This window comes from Pan paniscus, chromosome 7, assembly GCF_029289425.2.
Source record: "Pan paniscus chromosome 7, NHGRI_mPanPan1-v2.0_pri, whole genome shotgun sequence".
Lineage (NCBI taxonomy): Eukaryota > Metazoa > Chordata > Mammalia > Primates > Hominidae > Pan > Pan paniscus.
Genome location: NC_073256.2, coordinates 57,460,126 through 57,479,701, shown reverse-complemented (window position 1 = coordinate 57,479,701; position 19,576 = coordinate 57,460,126). Strand labels below are relative to the sequence as shown.

Below are 19,576 nucleotides of genomic sequence, written 5' to 3'. Positions count from 1 at the left end.
CATTCACATGTATTCAACTCACTTTTCCAAGGCTCTATGTGCCCAGGATAGCATTGGGCACTTTACATCCATAGAGGAGATAAGCCCAGACTTTAGATCAGGGGCCTGCATTCAAATTCCAGTTCTGGATACTTGTTAATTGTATGACCACCAATTATTTAACCTTCGTGTGCCTCAGCTTCTGCATCTGTAAAACGGGGTTAATAATAAGGCTTGGGCTGAGAATTAAGTGGTAGGCACACAGTAAGCACTTCCTGAACAGTAGCTATTATCGTTGCTCTGCACAAAACCTTGTGAAGTGGCTCGCAACTCAATTTTATACATGGAAGAAATGATCTCAGAAAGGATGTAAGCTCCAATTCAAACATCTGAATAAAATTCTGCCAGGCTCTTGAACAATACCCCACAAGCACAGGCAACCAAAGCAAACATGGACAGGCGGGATCACATCAAGTTAAAAAGCTTCTGCACAGCAAAGGAAACAATCAACAAAGTGAAGAGAAAACCCACAGAATGGGAGAAAAATCGGCAAATTACCCATCTGACAAGGGACTAATAACCAGAATATATAAAGAGCTCAAACAACTTTATAGGAAAAAAAATCTCATAATCCAAATTTAAAATGGACAAAAGATTTGAACAGACATTTCTCAAGGAAAACACATACGAGTGGCAAACAGGCACATGAAAAGGTCCTCGACATCACTGATCACCAGAGAAATGCAAATCAAAACTACAATGAGATATCATCTCACCCCAGTGAAAATGGCTTTTATCCAAAAGACAGGCAACAACAAATGCTGGTGAGGAAGTGGAGAAAAGGGAACCCTTGTACGGTATTGGTGGGAATATAAATTAGTACAACCACTATGGAGAACAGTTTGGAGGTTCCTCAAAAAACTAAAAATAGATCTACCATATGATCCAGCAATCCCACTGCTGGGTATATACCCAAAGAAAGGAAATCAGTCTATTGAAGAGGTATATCTGCACTCCTATGTTTGTTGCAGCTCTGTTCTCAATAGCCAAGATTTGGAAGCAACTTAAGTGGCCATCAACAGATGAACGAATAAAGAAAATGTGGCATATATACACAATGGAGTACTATTCAGCCATAAAAAAGAATAAGATCCTGTCATTTGCAACAACATGGATGGAACTGGGGATCATTATGTTAAGTGTGAAATAAGAGAGCCACAGAAAGACAGACATCACATGTCCTCACTCATTTATGGGATCTAAAAATCAAATCAATTGAACTCATGGAGATAGAGAGTAGAAGGGTGGTTACCAGAGGCTGGGAAGGGTAGTGGGGGGCTGGGGGGAGGTGGGGATGGTTAATAGGTACAAAAAATAGTTAGAAAGAGTGAATAAGACCTACTATTTGATAGTACAACAGGGTAACTATAGTCAATAATAATTTAATTGCACATTTTAAAATAACTAAAAGAGGCCAGGCATGGTGGCTCATGCCAGTAATCCCAGCACTTTGGGAGGCTGAGGCAGGTGGATTACCTGAGGTCAGGAATTCGAGACCAGCCTGGCCAACATGGTGAAACCCCGTCTCTACTAAAAATACAAAAAATGAGCCAGTCGTGGTGGCGCATGCCTGTAATCCCAGCTACTCAGGAGGCTGAGGTAGGAGAATCGCTTGAACTCAGGAGCTGGAGGTTGCAGTGAGACAAGATCACACCATTGCACTCCAGCCTGGGCAACAAGAGTGAAACTCTGTCAAAATAAAATAAAATAATATAACTGAACAGTCTGTAATGCAAAGGATAAATGCTTGAGGGGATGAATACCCCATCTTCCATGAAGTGACTGTTACGTGCTGCAAGCCTCATGTACCCCATAAATATATACACCTACTATGTACCCACAAAAATTAAACATAAAAAATTTTTCTAAAATTCTGCCAGGAATTAAGTCACAAAGGACAGCCTCTCCAGCTCCATGAAGATACCAAAAGATTAAAATGCAAGGGGTTTCTGGAGCCTTGAGGTAGGGTCACAGCCTTGGCCCAGCATCTTACATCACTCCACTGTCACTGTTATGGGGTGAATTATGTCCTCTCAAAATTCATATGTTGAAGTACTAACCCTAAGGCCCTCAAAATGTGGCTATATTTGGAGACAGGGTCTTTAAAGAGGTGACGGAGTTAGCATGATGTCATTAGCATGGGCCCTAATCCACTACGACTGATGTCTCTATAAGAGGAGGAAAGACCCTGTGAAGACACAGGGAGGTGACGGCCATCCACAAGCCAAGGCGCAGGCCCTGGACAGATCTTTCTCTCATGGCCCTCAGAAGAAACCAACCCTGTTAACACCTTGCCCTTGGACTTTCAGCCTCCAGATCGGTGAGAAAATGAACTTCTGTTGTTTAAGCGATCCAAACTGTGGTCCTTGTTTATGATGGCCTGAGCAGCCTAATACGGTTACCCTTTATAATGGAAAGAATGAGGAATCAGAACAAAGTCCCAGGCTGGGTGCAGTGGCTCACAACTGTAATCCCAGCACTTTGGGAGGCTGAGGTGGGAGGATCGCTTGAGGCCAGGAGTTTGAGACCAACCTGGGCAACACAGTGAGACCTTGTCTCCACAAAAAAATTTAAAAATTAGCCAGGCATGGTGGCGTGCCTGTAGTCCCAGCTACTCAGGAGGCTGAGGTAGGAGAATCGCTTGAGCTCAGGAATTTGAGGCTGCAGGGAACCATGAGAGCACCACTCCACTCTAGCCTGGACGACAGAGTGAGACCCTGTCAGAAGAAGAGGAATAAAGGAAGAAAGAAGAAAAAGGAGAAGAAGGAAGAGAGAAGAAGAAAGTCCCAGCCTGTGAGCACTATCCCCGACTCCGGAACTGTCTCTCTGGTAATGTGGGATGAGCCACACCTTCAAACCAGCCAACCTCTGCTCTTGTTGCAATTTTCTTAGGCCTGTCTGAGAGCCAAAGGGAAGGGCGAGAGCTCTATCCTGCTCCCCAACGAAGATTGGCCCCTTTCAATGAGCAGAGACACCCAATTCAAATGCACACCCAGTGCTGACGTGGGACAAGGGTCCCACAAGGGATCCCAAAGCACCACATGACATTCAGACTTTCAAGGTCAGACCCCACCCACTGCTGAGCCCTGACAGGCTCCAACAGAGTGAAGTTCCTGGTGGCCCAAGCCCATGGAGGCCCTCTGTCCACAGAGGCTGAGTTGTGAGATGGCTGGCTCAGGCCATCCCCCACAACGGGACGCTGGGTCAGCAGGTGAGCTACAGAGACCCAACAGCCCCGGTACTGCAGGCCCAGAGGGAGACACCCTCCCACAGCACAGGCTGACATCAGGCAGATTCAGATCAGGCTAATAGTAAGGGTGGCGATTGGTGGTGTGGCATGTTCTCTCCCATCCCCACAAGGGCCAGTGCTGAGAGGCGGCCCCTAGGAACAAATGCCCCCAAAACACACATATGGATACCAGTGACTGGTGAATCCCTTGATCCAGGTGAGGTCAGGGGGACTGGAGACACAAACATCAGGGAGATGCGTCGGGGAATCCCACAGCTACTCAGTGCAAAAGGATAGGGGACAAAGAGCAAAGCAGGCGAGAAACAGGACAGAGGTGAAACAGCACAGCTAAGGAAGAAGTCAGAGGAGCTGCAGTAAAAGAGGTGGTGAGAAGGATCAACCATGGACAGAGGAGGTTTCAGAAACACAGCAGGAAAGGATGTGTTGCAGCACAGCAGGGGCCAGGGGAGGCACACCCCTGCCCAAAGCAGCAACCCTTCCATTATGGCACCTGTGGACAGACCCAGGGCCTCCTCCAACAAAGCTTCCGCCCCAGCTCCAGTTTCACAACGGAGCAAGTTTGAGTTCAGAAACAGGAGAGAGATGGGCACAAGCTAGTAATGAGGAACAGACGCCACAGAAGGAACGTGAAGTCTCCCAGCAGACATTGGGTCAAAGGCAGCAAGGGGAGTGGTCTGGCGCTGGCTGGGGGCGGGGGAGCATATCCTGGAAAGAAGCCTCAGCTCCCTGGATGACAGAGGAACAAGAGTCCCACCAGAAGGGCTGGGTCAGCATTCCGGGAAGGGTGCAGAGCTGCCTGGTCAGGATGCTGGTGATCGCCAGCCCCTCAAGAAAACCAGGCAAATCCCCTTGATGCCCAACCAGTCACAGACAGATTTGCAGGGGCTGCAAGGACTATCGCTACTCTTGAGGCACCTCCCAGAGAAAACACACAAGCTTCTGTGGAAGAGCAAAGCTAACTGTCCTGGGCCCAATCGCTAAGCAAGGTGTCCAGCTGAACATTGGCTTTCAAATTTCCCCTTTTTAGCCTGCAGGATTCATCTTTCCTTTTTCTTTTCTTTTTTTTTTTTTTTTTTTTCCTTTTTGAGATGGAGTCTCGCTATGTCGCCCAGGCTGGAGTGCAGCAGGGCAATCTTGGCTCACTGCAACCTCCGCCTCCCAGGTTCAAGCGATTGTCCTGCCTCAGCCTCCCAAATAGCTGGGATTATAGGTGCACATCACCACACCCAGCTAATTTTTGTATTTTTAGTAGAGACGGGCTTTCGCCATGTTGGCCAGGCTGGTCTTGAAATCCTGACCTCAGGTGATCCACCAGCCTCGGCCTCCCAAAGTGCTGGGATTACAGGCATGAGCCACCATGCCTGGTCATGCCTGTCTTTTTCTGAAGTCAGGGGCTAAAGAAGGCACTCTTTCTACAATCCTCTAAAAGTCCAATTTTGTTTCAGGGGCCTCACGGTGGGAGAGGGCCCTCACGGACCCAAGGGAAAGATAAGCATTCAGGTTACATCTCCTGACTGTGGTTCTATCCCTAGAAAAAAACAGCTGCTCAGACGTCCCGAGAAGCAGCTGAGTCACAGAGCTCATCAGGAATGTGGGAGGTAGGGGGAAGGACTGGCTGCAGGAGAACAGAGCATCACACAGAAATGTGGCTCTAACTAGCTGACCCACGCAGCAGCGGCACGTTCAGATGCTGCACACAACATGAACCTCAGGTCCTGAGCCCTAATCCTCTGATGGTTCATTCTGATCCCATTTGTACATCCCTTGTCTCAACAGTTGCTAAGATTGGGTCCACAGAGCTGCCCCAGGCCCCCAGATCCCCTGTCCTCGCCTCCTCTGCCATGTCACCATAATCTTCCAAATCTTCTCTGGCTCTTCCTCTTCTTCACAGAGGCCTGTGTGGAAGTTAACTTTGCCAGCTCATCCCTAGCTTCTACTATTCTAGCAATGAGCCAGTGAGGGGAGAAAGGGGAGTGCCAGTAGTAATTGGTACTTAGATGGGGGAACAACTTTGTGTACATATATATGCTATCACCCCCAAATCCCCTGCCAAGACCAAGGCAAAGCTTCAAAATGTCTTTTCTAACTCTCACAACACTCTGCCAGTTACATGGTTGGTTTTTTGTTTGTTTGTTTTGTTTTTTGAGACAGAGTTTTGCTTTTGTCGCCCAGGCTGGAGTGCAGTGGAGCCATCTCGGCACACTTCAACCTCCACCTACTGGGTTCAAGTGATTCATTCTCCTGCCTCAGCCTCCAGAGTAGCTGGGATTACAGCGTGTGCCACCACATCCGGCTAATTTTTGTATTTTTAGTAGAGACGGGGTTTCACCATGTTGGCCAGGCTGGTCTCAAACTCCTGACCTCAGGTGAACCACCAGCCTCAGCCTCCCCAAGTGCTGGGATTATAGGCGTGAGCCACTACGCCCAGCCAAAATCACTTATCTTAAATTTCATTTTATGTTTTTATTTTTTAGAGACCCGGTCACACTCTGTTGCCCAGGCTGGAGTGCAGTGGTGTAATCGTAGCTTACCGCAGCCTCCAACTCCTGGGCTCAAGCAATCCTCCTGCCTTAGCCTCCCCAGTAGCTGGGACTACAGGTGCACATCACCATGGAGGGCTAATTTTTTAATTCTTCATAGAGATGGGGTCTCCCTACATAGCCCAGGCTGTTTTCAAACTCTTAGACCCAGGCAATCCTCCTGCCTCAAGCCTCCCAAAGTACTGGGATTATAGGCATGAGCCACCACACCCAGCCTTAAATTTCATTTTGTCCTGAGTTCCCCAGTGTGAAAATATTGGGTAGTGGGTGACCGAGGGTGGTTTATCTCAGGAGTTCCCAGGTAAGCCTGTGGGCATCCTGACAATACCCAGCCCTCATCTCCTGGGACAACATGGAAAGCGTTCATGCTCGGGCCTGGCACGGTGGCTCACACCTGTAAACCCAGCACTTTGGGAGGCCGAAGCAGGTGGATCACTTGAGTTCAGGAGTTCAAAACCAGCATGGCCAACATGGTGAAACCCTGTCTCCATTAAAAATACAAAAATTAGCCAGGCATGGTGGTGCGCACCTATAATCCCAGCTATTCGGGAGACTAAGGCAGGAGAATTGCTTGAACCTGGGAGGCGGAGGTTGCAGTGAGCCGAGATCATGCCACTGCACCCCAGCCTGGGTGACAGAGTGAGACTCCCTCTCAAAAAAAAAAGAAAGTGTTCATGCTGGGTTAGAGCTCTAGATACCCCTCTCTCTAGATGGTCCCTTCACCTTTGCTCTCATACCGTAATGAAACTATCTGGCAAGTAGCTTCCTGGCCTTCACAACACGCAGCTAACAAAGCACACAGGGTATTTGTAAGAGAAGGGGCCTCTATCCAACCCACTCAGCACCCTATCTTCCCTAGCCAAACCTCCCTCGTGTTTTCTGGGTTTAGTGCAAAAATCATAATATAACAATGCTGGAATTATTTTAACAATCACTCCAGCCAACAATTTTCACATTTGCATGCTTTTTCATGTCCCTATCCACATAATTGGCCTTTTTAAAACTTAAGATGATGTCATAAGCATTTTCCATGTTGCTACATAGTCTTTATAATCGTTTCTAATGGTTGCATAACATTAATGGACTGGTTTTACTATAATTTACATAACCATTTCTCTACAATTAAATTGAAGGTTATATCCAATTTTTCACTGTTATACATAAGGCTAAAATTTGTATTTTCATGCTTTATTTCTTCTTTTACATGGAAAGAGCATAAATTCCAAGTAATAATATGAGATCACAGGCTATGATATTTCATAATTCTTGAGTCCTTTTACAAAATTGTTTTCTAAAAAGATGTTATCTATGTTGCAACCAGCAATATATTGTTATCATCACTATAATCTTACATATATTGAATGTTCTCATTATTTTAAACTATTGGTGGTTTCAAATACATAATGACATCTAGTGAGGTTGAACGTTTTTTAAATGTTTGTTTCCTATTTCATCTACTTTCCTGAACTTCATTAAAAGCAAATCAAAAGTATGTGCATACAGAATTCCTCTCTTTCTGTCTCCCTCCCTGTCCTTCTCTCCCTCTCTCCTTCATTCTCTCTCTCCCTCTCTTCTCTGTCTCTCACAAACAAACACCAAACCAAACCAAGACGTAGCCTCATATTATTCCAGTAACTAAAAAATGTATTTCAGGCTAGGCATGGTGGCTCATGCCTGTAATCCCAGCACTTTGGGAGGCCGAGGCGGGCTGATCACTTGAGCCCAAGAGTTTGAGACCAGCCTGGGCAACATGGCAAAACCTCATCTGTACCAAAAATACAAAAATTAGCCGGGCATGGTAGTGCATGCCTGTGGTCCCAGTTACTCAGGAGGCTGAGGTAGGAGGATCACTTGAGCCCTGGAAGTGGAGGCTGCAGTGAGCCGAGATCACACCATGGCACTCCAGCCTGGGTGACAGAGTGAGACTCCATCTTAAAAAAAAAAAAAAAAAGTATTTTAATGAAAAGAAAAACAAAAAGTGGGAAGTTTTATATGATCCAGATTTCTAAGCAGAATATAAGTTCTTAAGTATGTACTGCGAATGAAAATAAGTATTTATGATACAAATGAAACTTGGGGAAAGAAAGTGAGTTTGCATGGAGTCACCCATTAATCAGTGGCAGAAAGTGTGTTAAATGGCAATTAAACTGAGAGATTCCTGGCCAACACCTGCCAGTTGACTAGAAGCAGCTCATGAGAAGGAAGAGTCAATGGCTGCCTGCCAGAGAATGAAATGGGGGGCACTGGGAGGTATCGCAGCCCCAAATATCTCTCTACTGCCCATTCCCATGCCTTAGGTTCCACCAGTGGAGATTCAAGCCAAGAAAAAAATTGCCCTGAGGAACTGAGGCAATGGATAATTTTGCAAGGCTCATAATATACAAGAGACAGCTGGGACCCAGACTCTGAGAAAATAGCACATAGCCCAGATGGGACACAGAGGCACTAGAGGGGCTGAAAGGGGAAAGATCACTGCTTAAAACAGATGTTGTCTACTTGAAAAATGTTCCTAGGATTCTTATACACCCAGGACAGGACTATGAACCTTTCTGGAAAGCAATTTAGTTGTATATATATAACAAGAAAGCAAAAAATGTTCATACCCTTCGACCCAGTGATTCTACTTCTAGGATTCCATCCAAGTCAATCAACAAAGATGCAAAGAAAGATTAAAGTAAAAAGATGGCAACTGCAGTAGAATTTATAGTAACAAACAACTGGTAATGTCCTGAACAACACAATGGTTAGAAAATAATTCTTTTTTTTTTTTTTTTTGAGACAGAGTCTCGCTCTGTCGCCCAGGTTGGAGTGCAGTGGCGCCATCTCGGCTCACTGCAACCTCCGCCTCCCAGGTTCAAGCTATTCTCCTGCCTCAGCCTCCTGAGTAGCTGGGACTACAGGCGTGCACCACCACGCCCAGCTGATTTTTGTATTTTTAGTAGAGATGGGGTTTCACCATGTTGGCCAGGATGGTCTCGATCTCCTGACCTCGTGATCCACCCACCTTGGACTCCCAAAGTGCTGGGATTACAGGCGTGAGCCACCGCGCCTGGCCCAGAAAATAATTAAATAAACAACAGGACATACTCACAAGGAAATATTACACAATAATTCAAAAACTCTGTTTTCAGGTTATTTTTAATGAATGAGGGGAAAACTCACCACATCATAAGTTTTTTAAAAGATATGAAATGGTACATAATATGATCTCAATCATCCAAATATTATTCTTATATTCCTATACACGGTCTGTTTTAAAACCAGATATATAGTCACCAAAACAGTAAGTTATTATCTACGGGCTATGAGTGGAATTTCATTTACTTGTACATATTTTTCCAAATCTTCTACAGGGAGCATGTGTTACTTTATTTAGCAGGAGAGAAAGCTATTTAATTCCACACAGATTCCCACCCAAGTGTATAAGTTTTGAATCTGATAATAAATTTCTCAATTCTCCAGAGTCCACAAACAAACAAGGCCTTCCCTAAATTATAGCTCTCTTGGAACTTTTTGGTGTTTTAAAGACCTAAAGCTAATAAATAAATGTTTCACATCTCACAGTTATCCAAGAGCCAGATATCTACCTGCCCAGAGGGCTTTAGCACCCTCCAAGCTGTTTGGGTTTCTTACTTCGTATGGCAACATCCTCTGAGCGTCTTTCCCCCTTTCTCCTGCTGGTGTGGTCCCTTGCTCTCTGGTCTTAAGAAGCACCCAGGTCCTCGGGCCAACAGAATACTCAGTCCCAAGTCGATGCTGCTATTCCTCTATTCCTACAACACATGAGCTGTACCTTGAAAAGTGCTCTGGGAAAAGGAAATGGGGACCCTGACAGGAACGCCCAGTGGAGTTTTCCTTCTTGAAACTTGGGAGATAGGACTGACATTTTAAAATAAGCGTCAGGTGAGGTGGTGTGCACCTATAGTCACAGCTACTGGGGAGGCTAGGGCAGGAGAATCTCTTGAGCCCAGGAGGTGGAGGTTGCAGTTGAGCCAATGTCTCACACCATTGCACTCCAGCCTGGGTGACAGGAGTGAAACCCTGTCTCAAAAATACATACATACATACATACATACATACATAAAATAAGTGGCTGGCTGGATGAGTGAAAAGATGAATAGATTAATTTTTTTTTTTTTTTGAGATATGGTCTCACTCTGTCTCCCAGTCTGGAGTACAGTGGCACAATGATGGCTCAATGCAGCCTCCACCTCCTGGGCTCATGCGATCCTCCCACCTCAGCCTCCTGAGTGGCTGGGACTACAGGCGTGCACCACCATACCCAGCTAATTTTTGTATTTTTTGTAGGTTGCCCAGGCTGGTCTCAAACTCCTAGGCTCAAGTGAGCCTCTGGCCTCAGCCTCCCAAAGTGCTGGGATTATAGGCATGAGCCACTGTGCCCAGCCAGATAGATTTATTTTAAAGAAAAGCTATAAAGGTATTAAGTAATGAGAGCTGTGGTTTTCTGAATAGCCCTCTTGATTTTGAAGATGGCTAACATAATTTGGAGACAGAGGAAAGAATAGAGGGAAATATGGGAGACTCTGCCTGACTACTTTAGCATTTTTGAGATAAATAATAAGAGAAAGTGATAACAGAGATAAAGCCTTCAGTGGTATTGGCTGAAGTACAAAATAATCTACTACAACCTCAGTTCAAAAATGAGAAAAAAATTACTCATTTTTAAAATTTAGAGATGTTTCTTTCACATTCTGTGTTAGCAGGACAAGGAATTTCTGGGATTTTGCTCCAGAAAATATTCAAAAGGTGCTTTTTGACAAGGAGTGGGGCGTGTGGTACGTACATCTTCTGTCCTGTTACCCCTACCAGGGCAGAAGCTGCAGGCAGCAGCTTCAGTAGTGACTGAGGTTCTACCAACCAGAAATGGCTCAACCGGGTAACAGGAGAAAGTTTTTTGGGAAATAACATCAGAGATCTCAAAGAGGACCGTATGAAATACAGCAGACAGGAACTGAGGTATAGAGATATGGAGCAGTCACTCACCTATTGCTAGAATACATACGGACCATGTCAACAGAGTTCATATATGTTTAGATTTGCAGCATACATCAAGATATATTGTGAAGCCAACCAGAGCCTTCGCAATGTACAAACCCAGTAAAAACAACAGCAAAATGCAAGCATGGCTATTTGAGAACACATCCCTGAGAATGGGTCAAAGATTATAACTTAGGAAGTGTGGAAGCCTCCACTTCCTACTGCTCTAACATGGCCGCATTTTGAAACTGTCATGATAGCAGATTCCAAATAGTGTAAGGCGGGAGAATAAAGTGCGAGAGAAGGGAATGTACTGAGAACAAGTTCCCAGAGGAAGTGCAGGGTGAGGAATGCAAACATGTACAGGAATGGCGGGGGGCGGATCAGACAGGGTGCTGGCTTGACCCTGAGATAGCCCAATCCCCACTGGACCCTAGAACTTGGAGTAAAGAGCAAGAGATACTCAAGAAGGAATTTTTGAAAAAATATGGGGGGAGGGGTGTAAGGCAGGAGTAACTGGAAATTGATACCACTGCAATAAAGATGCCAAAAACAACAAAATATTTCAGACACTCATGACCTCTCTTCACAGCAGCCTCATCTACATTCAAAGAAAATGTGGTTGTTGGAGCCTGCAGGAAACAAAAGCCTGCCCGGGGCTGAAGGCTCGTCAGACCATCTCCACCAGAGAGGGCACCAGTGCAGGCACGCAGCCATTACTGGCTTTACAGCCTATAAAAGCTGAGATCTCCAACTTTCAGAATTGTGAAAGTTTCCCCACAATGAATTCGGTTTCACTATTGGGCTTCCTAACAACAGCTGCGAGTCCTGGAACTCTAATCTTCATTTTATAATGGACGATGTCAACCAAAGGGTACTAATACATGGGCAGTCAAGAGAATGAAAAGAAAACATCATTTCTCCTGGCCGGGCACAGTGGCTCACGCCTGAAATCCCAGCACTTTGGGAGTCCAAGGTGGGTGGATCACGAGGTCAGGAGATGGAGACCATCCTGGCTAACACAGTGAAACCCTGTCTCTGCTAAAAATACAAAAAATTAGCTGGGCGTGGTGGCATGCGCCTGTAGACCCAGCTACTTGGGAGGCTGAAGCAGGAAAATTGCTTGAACCTGTGAGGTGGAGGTTGCAGTGAGCCGAGATCGCGCCACTGCACTCCAGCCTGGGCGACAGGGTGAGACTCTGTCTCAAAAAAAAAAAAAAAAAAGCAAAAACACAAAAAACATAATTTCTCCAACCTACTGGCCTTTTGCTAAGTGCTGGGGGTGGGGCAGGGGAGTGGTGAGGGGGGAGCGTAAATGGCCTAGCTGTGTTCCTCTAAAGACATGTGCTTCTGTCTCTTGATTTAGGGAAGGAGGAGGGGCTGGGTGTGGTAAGGAGGATGTGCAGGTGACAATAATCAGTACGAGTATTTAAAAAAAATTTTTTTTTTAGAGGCAGGGTCTCGCTCTGGTGCCCAGGCTGGAGTGCAGTGGTGCGATCACAGCTCACTATAACCTCAAACTCCTGAGTTCAAAAAATCCTCCTGCTATAGCCTCCCGAGTAGCTGGGACTACAGGCGCACACTACTACAGCTAGCTAATTTTTCAATTTTTTGTAGAGATGGGGTCTCGCTATGTTCCCCAGGCTGGTCTTAAACTCTTAGCCTCAAGTGATCCCCCCCACCTCAGCCTCCCAAAGCCCTGGGATTACAGAGATGAGCCACGGCATCCAGCCAATATGAGTATTTTTGAGGGAACTTTTGCAAGAAGATGACCATTCAAAAGGGTGTGCTGATTTCAGTTACCCATCCCATCCATGCAGTGGAGTGAAGGGAAAGAGCATGAGTCTTGAGCCAGACAGACCTGGATTCAAACACAGAAAAGTTGCTTAAGTCTTCAGGGTCTATTTCCTAATCTGCAAAATGGAGATAATTGCTTTACCTACTTCAAAGGCTGCTGTGAGGATTAAATGAAATAATGTGTGAAAAGCGCTGGACACCCAGACATTGGGTAAATATTGTTGTTGTTAAACTGCATGTGTGGGTGCCTAACAAGGAGTACATGGTCATCATTACTACTGCAAAGTTGCTTAACACTGGGCAGGCAGCTGCTGCATGCGCACCTCCATCCCTCTAACTCCAGTGAGCAAATGTCAATGAAAAAGCTGCGACTCTGGGATTCCTCTCACGAGGAAAGGCATCGGCTTCCCTCACTCTTCCCTCTACTCCAAGAAACACCACATTTTACATCTCTAAAAATTCTCCAGGAGGTTTAAAACAAAAAGTCCAGGCAATGCGCTGACTCCTTCTTGGCCAGGCTACCCTGAGAGTTAACAGAAACCTAGACATGCTCGTCAGTTTCCAAGGCAAGCTGCCTCTTGATCCAGCCATGGGCAATCATACCAGCAGAGAGCTGCTTTGCAAGGGGCCAGCCAAATTTGAGTCCCAGCCTTCGCACTTTAACTGCAGTGCTTCTCAAGAGCATAAGGACAAGAGGACCCAGCTTCCCATCCTCTTCATCTCAGCTGACCAGGCACTGTGGCAAAAGGCACACCACAGGGCCAAAGCCCCCAAGCCTTTTGCCCACACTGGGTAATATCAGGAGCCCCGCCCCAGCAGGGCTGGGACCTCCACAGTGAGAAAGCCCAATTCCGGCTTTAATGCATAACAAATCACTTCAGTCAACTGGGGTCAGGGCAGGGAAGGGGCTTTCAGAAGGAACAGTAGGGTCTCACTACACCAACCCCCGGCCTCCTCTACCGACAGGATGGGGCCGCATCCCTCCCACCTCTCAGCTGCCCTATCTCCCCCGCCTGTCCAATACCCCATCTCAATAATGGGCTTATATCAGGCAGGGCCAGGGTTCTTCTCTTCCCATAGGCCAACACAGTATAATATTTGCTTTCCTTCCTTCCTTTCCAAAGCCTACCAGATTAGATTGCTGGAGTCCCATCCAGCTCACTGAGACAGATGGAAAACGGAAAGTAAGGCAACCGAAACTGTTCATGGTGGAAAAAGAGAGGGGGCAGAGCAACCCAACGTCCCAGCACCCAGATCCTCTTTTCCAAGCCCTAGGTCTATCACAACCGGAATAAGTCGAGCCACAGCAGTTTCCGTGAATCAGAAGAGATATTCTGATGCACTGTGGTCTGCAGCAAGCTCTCATCTGAGTCATCCAGCCTTTCAGCAGGGGCATCACCCACCTGTCCATCTGTCCCATGAATTGGACAGGAGACCAACGCTGCTTGGGTCTTCCTAGTATCCTAGCACTTCGGCAAACACTTGGCAAGGTAGTGGGAGGGCTGCTCTGGGGCTCAGCTGATAGGGCTCATCAGCCTTCCCCTTCCCACTTCTGCAGAACAAAAACCTGCACCAACCAAAACCTGCATGTCTTCAAGATTTATTTTAACCACTCTAAAATACCGAGCTGAATATGGTTCAGCTCACTACCATGACATGATGGGATCTGCAGGCCCTATTTCCTTAACACAGAAGAGAGAAGAAAGCACCAATGACAAGGAAAAAGAAAGGGTTGCAAAAACTCTTCACCAAAGGGCAGGCAGTTTCTCAATCAATACCAAGGTAATTACCAATCTGTGAAATGAGCAAGGCTCCCATTACCAGCCAGCTAAAACCCCACTAGGAGTGCCATAGACAATTTGTAGAAAGCATGCTGTAATGTACAAACAGGGTCAAAGGATACTTAGGTGTAAAGGCAACATCCGGACTAATAACTCCCATGTACCAGCTTGGAGAACCAAATCCCTACAGGTTTGAGGAACAACCACACTGCTCTTTTCTCTGCCATTTGGACAAGTGCAAACAATTCATGTGTTTGCATTCATTCATTAATGCAATAAACATTTACTTAGCACCTGGTACATGTCATACGTTGGGCTGGCCATAATCTAGACTACAAGCTAGACCTCTGATAGTGCAAAAGTCATCTGCCTTCAGGCGGCACATGGTGAAGAGGGCTAATGTCTGAGATGATGATGATGCTTTCTAAAAGCTTACTCTGGCTTCTCAAAACAAGTGGGGGGCTTACAAGTCCTGTAAGCTCCCCAAAGACAGGGTCCAGCCCTCCAGAGGTAAAGGAAAAAGAAAAAATAAAGACAGGGGTTGTGTTTTGTTCATCACTGCCTTGCATGTATAATACATGTCAACTGAATGCAACTGAAATAGAAAACAAAAACTTCTATTCTTTCAAGATCTTTTGCTTTGCTGTTTCGGAAGCCTTCGCAACCAAAGAAAAAAAATGACAAAAGAAGGGAAAATGGGACTTGGTCAGATATATTAAGAACACCATTAGTGCAATCTTGGGACTTCAGCCCCAAGTGCATCTACAGCTCAGCCTTCAGAGCCCCCAGAGCCACAGCTGGCTTTCTGGTGGGGTGCTCTCCCCTCCCTCTTCTCTGCCGTTTACTGTCCTCTGAAAACCCCACTTGGAGCCCTAAAGAAAGAAACGGGGCGGGCAGGAAGAAGGAATGAGAAGGGGAAGATACATCCTGAACCTGCGTTCACCAAGAAGGAAGGAAGCCAAACCCTAAGGCTAGGGCCTGGGGGCAGGGCTGGCCCCGGGGAGGAGATGTGAGGGTGCTCCGGCCGCAGCGGGCCCTGCGCCCCTCTCTGGGCGTGCAGGGACACTTTTCCATTCTAAACGGCCTAGCTTCCCACCCCCCTCCCCCACCCTTCTTTTCTCTTCCTTTTTAAAAAAATTTTGGTGAAATCGTCTTTAGGACTGGAGGAGAAAAGGGAAGCGTGTAAGGTGAGGAAGAAGTTGGTGAGAGAGAGAACGACAGCTCCCCTCGAGGGCTCACCCAACCTGGCACCGAACCTGCATTTTAGGGCAGTCCTTTTCACTGTCTGGAGTTCCAGAAGCCCAAAGGCCAGGCTGCACCCAGAGGAAAGGACAGGAGTCCCTAGGGGAGCCTTCTAGGCCTGTCATTTAATAAGATAGTCGGGGGAGAGAAAGAGGAGTCTCCATGGCCCAATCCGTACCCAAGGGACTTGCCTGGGGACGTTCTCTGCTCTCCTCCCCTCCCGCAGCCCGGGCAGTCGTTGCGGGGTCGGTGCCCCAGCGCCAGAACCCGCAGAGAAGTTTCGCTGCTGCAAACGTGAGAAAATGCAGCTCAGCAGAACTCCCGCCCCCACCCTCTCCGCGGCCCCACCCCCCGCAGCCCGACCCCTGGCGGCGGCGACCTTGGCCACCCGGGGCACTTGGAGGAGGGGCTGCCCTCGGGGCTCTCCCAAAGGGTTGGAGGAGGCCTCCAGGGTCTGCGGCCACCTCCCCTCGCCTGTCAGCCACCAGGACCGGCGTATTCAGCCCTGCGCGCGCGCCCCTCGCGCCCCTAGGCCGCCAGGCCCCCGCCGGGGCGCCCCCTGCACCCCCAGCCCCGCCGGCCCCCGCGCGCCCCTCTGCGCCGCTCCACTCCCGAGCCCGCGAGGGCGCCCAACTTACCCCCCCGTGCAGGGGCCGGGGCTCGGGCGGGGCGCGTTACATCGGGCGGGGTCGCCCCTCCGGCCGCCGGGTCCGCCGCGCTCCAGGGATTTCTGGGTCTGCCTGCCAAACTCTCCGCGCCTCTCGCTCCCCTCGCTCTGGTCTCCCCCAGTGCCCCCTCCTTCTCTCCCGTCCCTCGGCTCTTTTTTCCGGGTTAATTACGTTTCGCATTAAAGCAAAACCCAGCCCCGGATGTGAGTACAATGCTCCGCGGAGCCCGCCGGGGAGGGAGAGGGGTGCCGGGGCGCCGCTGGCTGGGAGGGGGTGCGGCCGGGCGCCGGGGCCGCGCGGGGGAGGCGGGGGCGGGGCGCCCGGAGGCTGCGCCCGAGGCCGCCCGCGGTCCGCGCCTGGCAGGTGGGACCTGCGCGCCGAGACTGCCCCGCGGGGAGGCCCGGCCCCGACGCTCGCTCGGGCAGCAGGTGTCCGGGCAGGGGGCGTCCTCGCAGGAGGAGGCGAGCTGGAGCGCGAGCTCCATCAAGAACCCCATTTCCTCCTCCCAGAGCCCCACCCAGCGACCTCAGCTGGGCCTCCTTCGGATCTTGAGCCCTTAGCCTTTGGGGACCGAGGAGTTGGGGTAAGGGCTAGGGTCCCAAGAAGAGTGGCTTCTTCAGGTTGTCCTAAATGTGCCCTAAGAGACCAGTAGGCGGGAACGCTCTAACCAGGGTTATAAGGACTTTAATTTCTTTATTTTATTTTATTTTTTAATCAAGACAGGGTCTGGCTCTGTCGCCCAGGCTGGAGTGCGGTGGCGCAGTCATAGCTCACTGCAGCCTCGACCTCCTGGGTCCAGCGATCCTTCTGCCCCAGCCTCCCGAGTAGCTGGGACCACAGGCGCCTACACCGTGCCCGTTGGGACTTTTTCGGTGTGATGCGAAGACTCCCTTCCTGCCCCCAGAGCATGAGGGTGCTCTGGGAAAAAATGGGAAACAGACAAGCATGTGTTACTACGTAGACCTCGCCAAGAGGAACTAAGAGAGCTGCTGTGCGCGGGTCCCGCCCCTGCGCTATCTCATTTGATCCACGCCGCAACCTATGGGTACCAGTCCGGTTTACGGTGAGGAAACCGAGACTCAGACTTGTGAAGTAATTTGCCCTGGGTCCCCAGTTAGTAAACGGCAGGTCTGTCAGGTTCTGACGCCGGCCTCCCACGTGGGGAGAGAGATATTTGAATATGCATCAAGTCAGGTGGACAACATCCGAAACATGAAAATGTAGAAGATTCGCGCGGGCCTGCAGGGCCGTGCGCCGGTGTCTGGCGATCCTAATGCAAACGTTGTTAATCAGGTGTAAATCCTACGAGGCTTTGAAAGAGGCAGGCATAAGAAGACGCTGAGGTTCTCCAGGACAAGGACTGGATTTGCAGGAAGGAGGGAGAGGCTGGGGCACGTTCCCGGTGTTAACAGAGGAAAGGCGGCCTCTTGTGTCTCCACGACCGACCGGAGGCCACAACGCCTGGGGAGGGGGGCTCGGGCCGTTGAGCCAGGACCGAGGGAGAAGGACAGCCCGCCCCACACACCCCGAAAGCACCAGTGATGAAACCACACAAGTTTCCTCTTCCATTTTGATTGCCAAAGCAAAAATGAACACCGCCGGTGTCTCAGGTGTGAAAAAAGACTGTTTGCTTTAGAGCATTTTGCTTTCAATGAGGAAGAAAAGGGGGACGATGGGCAAAACACACACACACACACACACACACACACACATTTCCCTTGAAATAAATACATCAATGTCTTTTTTTTCCCCTGTTCATGGAGGGTTTTGCCACTCATCTGTAAGTTTCAGGCACCAGAACAAACTGAAGAGCATCTCCTCTGGAAGCAAGGAACCTGGATTTGAAGCCCAGCTCTGCCGTTTACTGGGTTTGACCCCTGGGCAAGTTACTTAACTTCTCAATGCCTCTGTTAGGAAAAGTCAGTGAGTTAACATTTGTGAAGTGTTGAGATTCCTGTCGAACATGAAGTAGGTGCTACGTAAATGTTTTTTAAATTTAAAAATTAGATGATCATTTTCAGTATGAAAAGCAACACAATTCCATCCAGCTCCAAGCAAATCCGACTGGAACTGAGGGTTTCCAGCATGAGCAATGAGGTAAATTTCTCAGATTTCAGGGTATGGTTCATATTAAACTCATAAAACTCTACTCCCCGTGGGGCTGCCTGAGTCACTCCATCACAGAGCCACAAGTATTTCCTGAGCACTACTGTATTGGATGCTGGGAGGCAAAGAGAAGCAGAAGGCCTTGGGTGGCAAGAGAATACAGGTGTCTCTAGAAGGCTGAAGCAGGCTTGTGCCCTGGGAATGGCACAGAGAGTAAGTGCTGTCAACTTTTAGAAGGACAAGATATAGCCAGGGGCAGTGGCTCACGACCTGTAACCCCAGCACTTTGGGAAACCAAGGCAGGAGGATCCCTTGAGTCCAGGAGTTCAAGACCAGCCTGGACAACTAGGGAAACTTCATCTCTACAAAAAATAAAAAATATTAAATTAGCCAGGTATGCACCTGTGGTCCCAGCTACTCTAAAGGTTGAAATGGGAGGGTCACTTGAACCCAGGATTTTGAGGCTGCAGTGAGCCATTATCATGCCACTGCATTCCAACCTGAGTGACAGAGTGAGAACCTGTCTCAGAAAAAAAATAAATAAAAAAGAGGGAAATGTGTCTCTGAATGGGGGATGGGGGGGTGGGGGGGGACGGTGGGGGAGCTCAAGAAGGGAGTGGGCTTTGAAGTGGGACTTAGATGGATACAGTTTGACACCAGTGGGAGGAGGCCAGGAACATGTTGGGCTGAGGGAAGGTCATCATCAGTGCACTCGGGGAGATGCTCATACTTCACTGGAGCCCCATTTACTGCTACACTTGTCCCTGGCAAGGACCTGGCCCCAGTTAGATGACAAATCCTGCACTAATGTCCACTCTCTTATTCCTGGATCTCCCAGGGCTTCCTCAGAGGGACGCCCACCCCCACCCTCCTCTCACGTCACCTTGAAGCAGGCGTCAAGTGAGTCTGTGCCCTGCTATGTTTTTCCATCCCTTTCTCTCTTTTTGGGGGGGCACTTTTTTATTGTGATAAAGTACACATGACATAAATTTTACCATTTTAAAGTGTATATGTAGTGGCATTCGGTAAATTCACAATGTTGTACAACTCTCACCACTGTCTAGTTCCAACCGATTTTCATGGCTTCTAAAGTTGACCCCATACCTATTAAGCAGTCACCTCCCATTCTTCTCTTCTCCCAGCCCCTGGTCACCA

General features: G+C 48.4%; 1 protein-coding gene across 6 annotated transcripts in view; it reads right to left on the bottom strand.

The window, feature by feature from the left end:
* The window catches only part of PLEKHA2 (pleckstrin homology domain containing A2), a 73,217-nt gene extending 56,606 nt beyond the window's left edge, over positions 1–16,611 (bottom strand). For 2 of the 6 annotated variants that reach the window (XM_034965978.3, XM_034965979.3), the window contains exon 1: positions 16,286–16,611. The gene's annotated coding sequence lies outside the window, so the exon portion shown is untranslated. Of the gene's footprint in view, positions 1–15,838; positions 15,934–16,285 lie in introns of all 6 variants that reach the window. The other 4 variants (XM_034965977.3, XM_034965980.3, XM_034965976.3 and 1 more) reach the window with 3 other exon arrangements.
* Between the last annotated feature and the right edge of the window lie 2,965 nt (positions 16,612–19,576).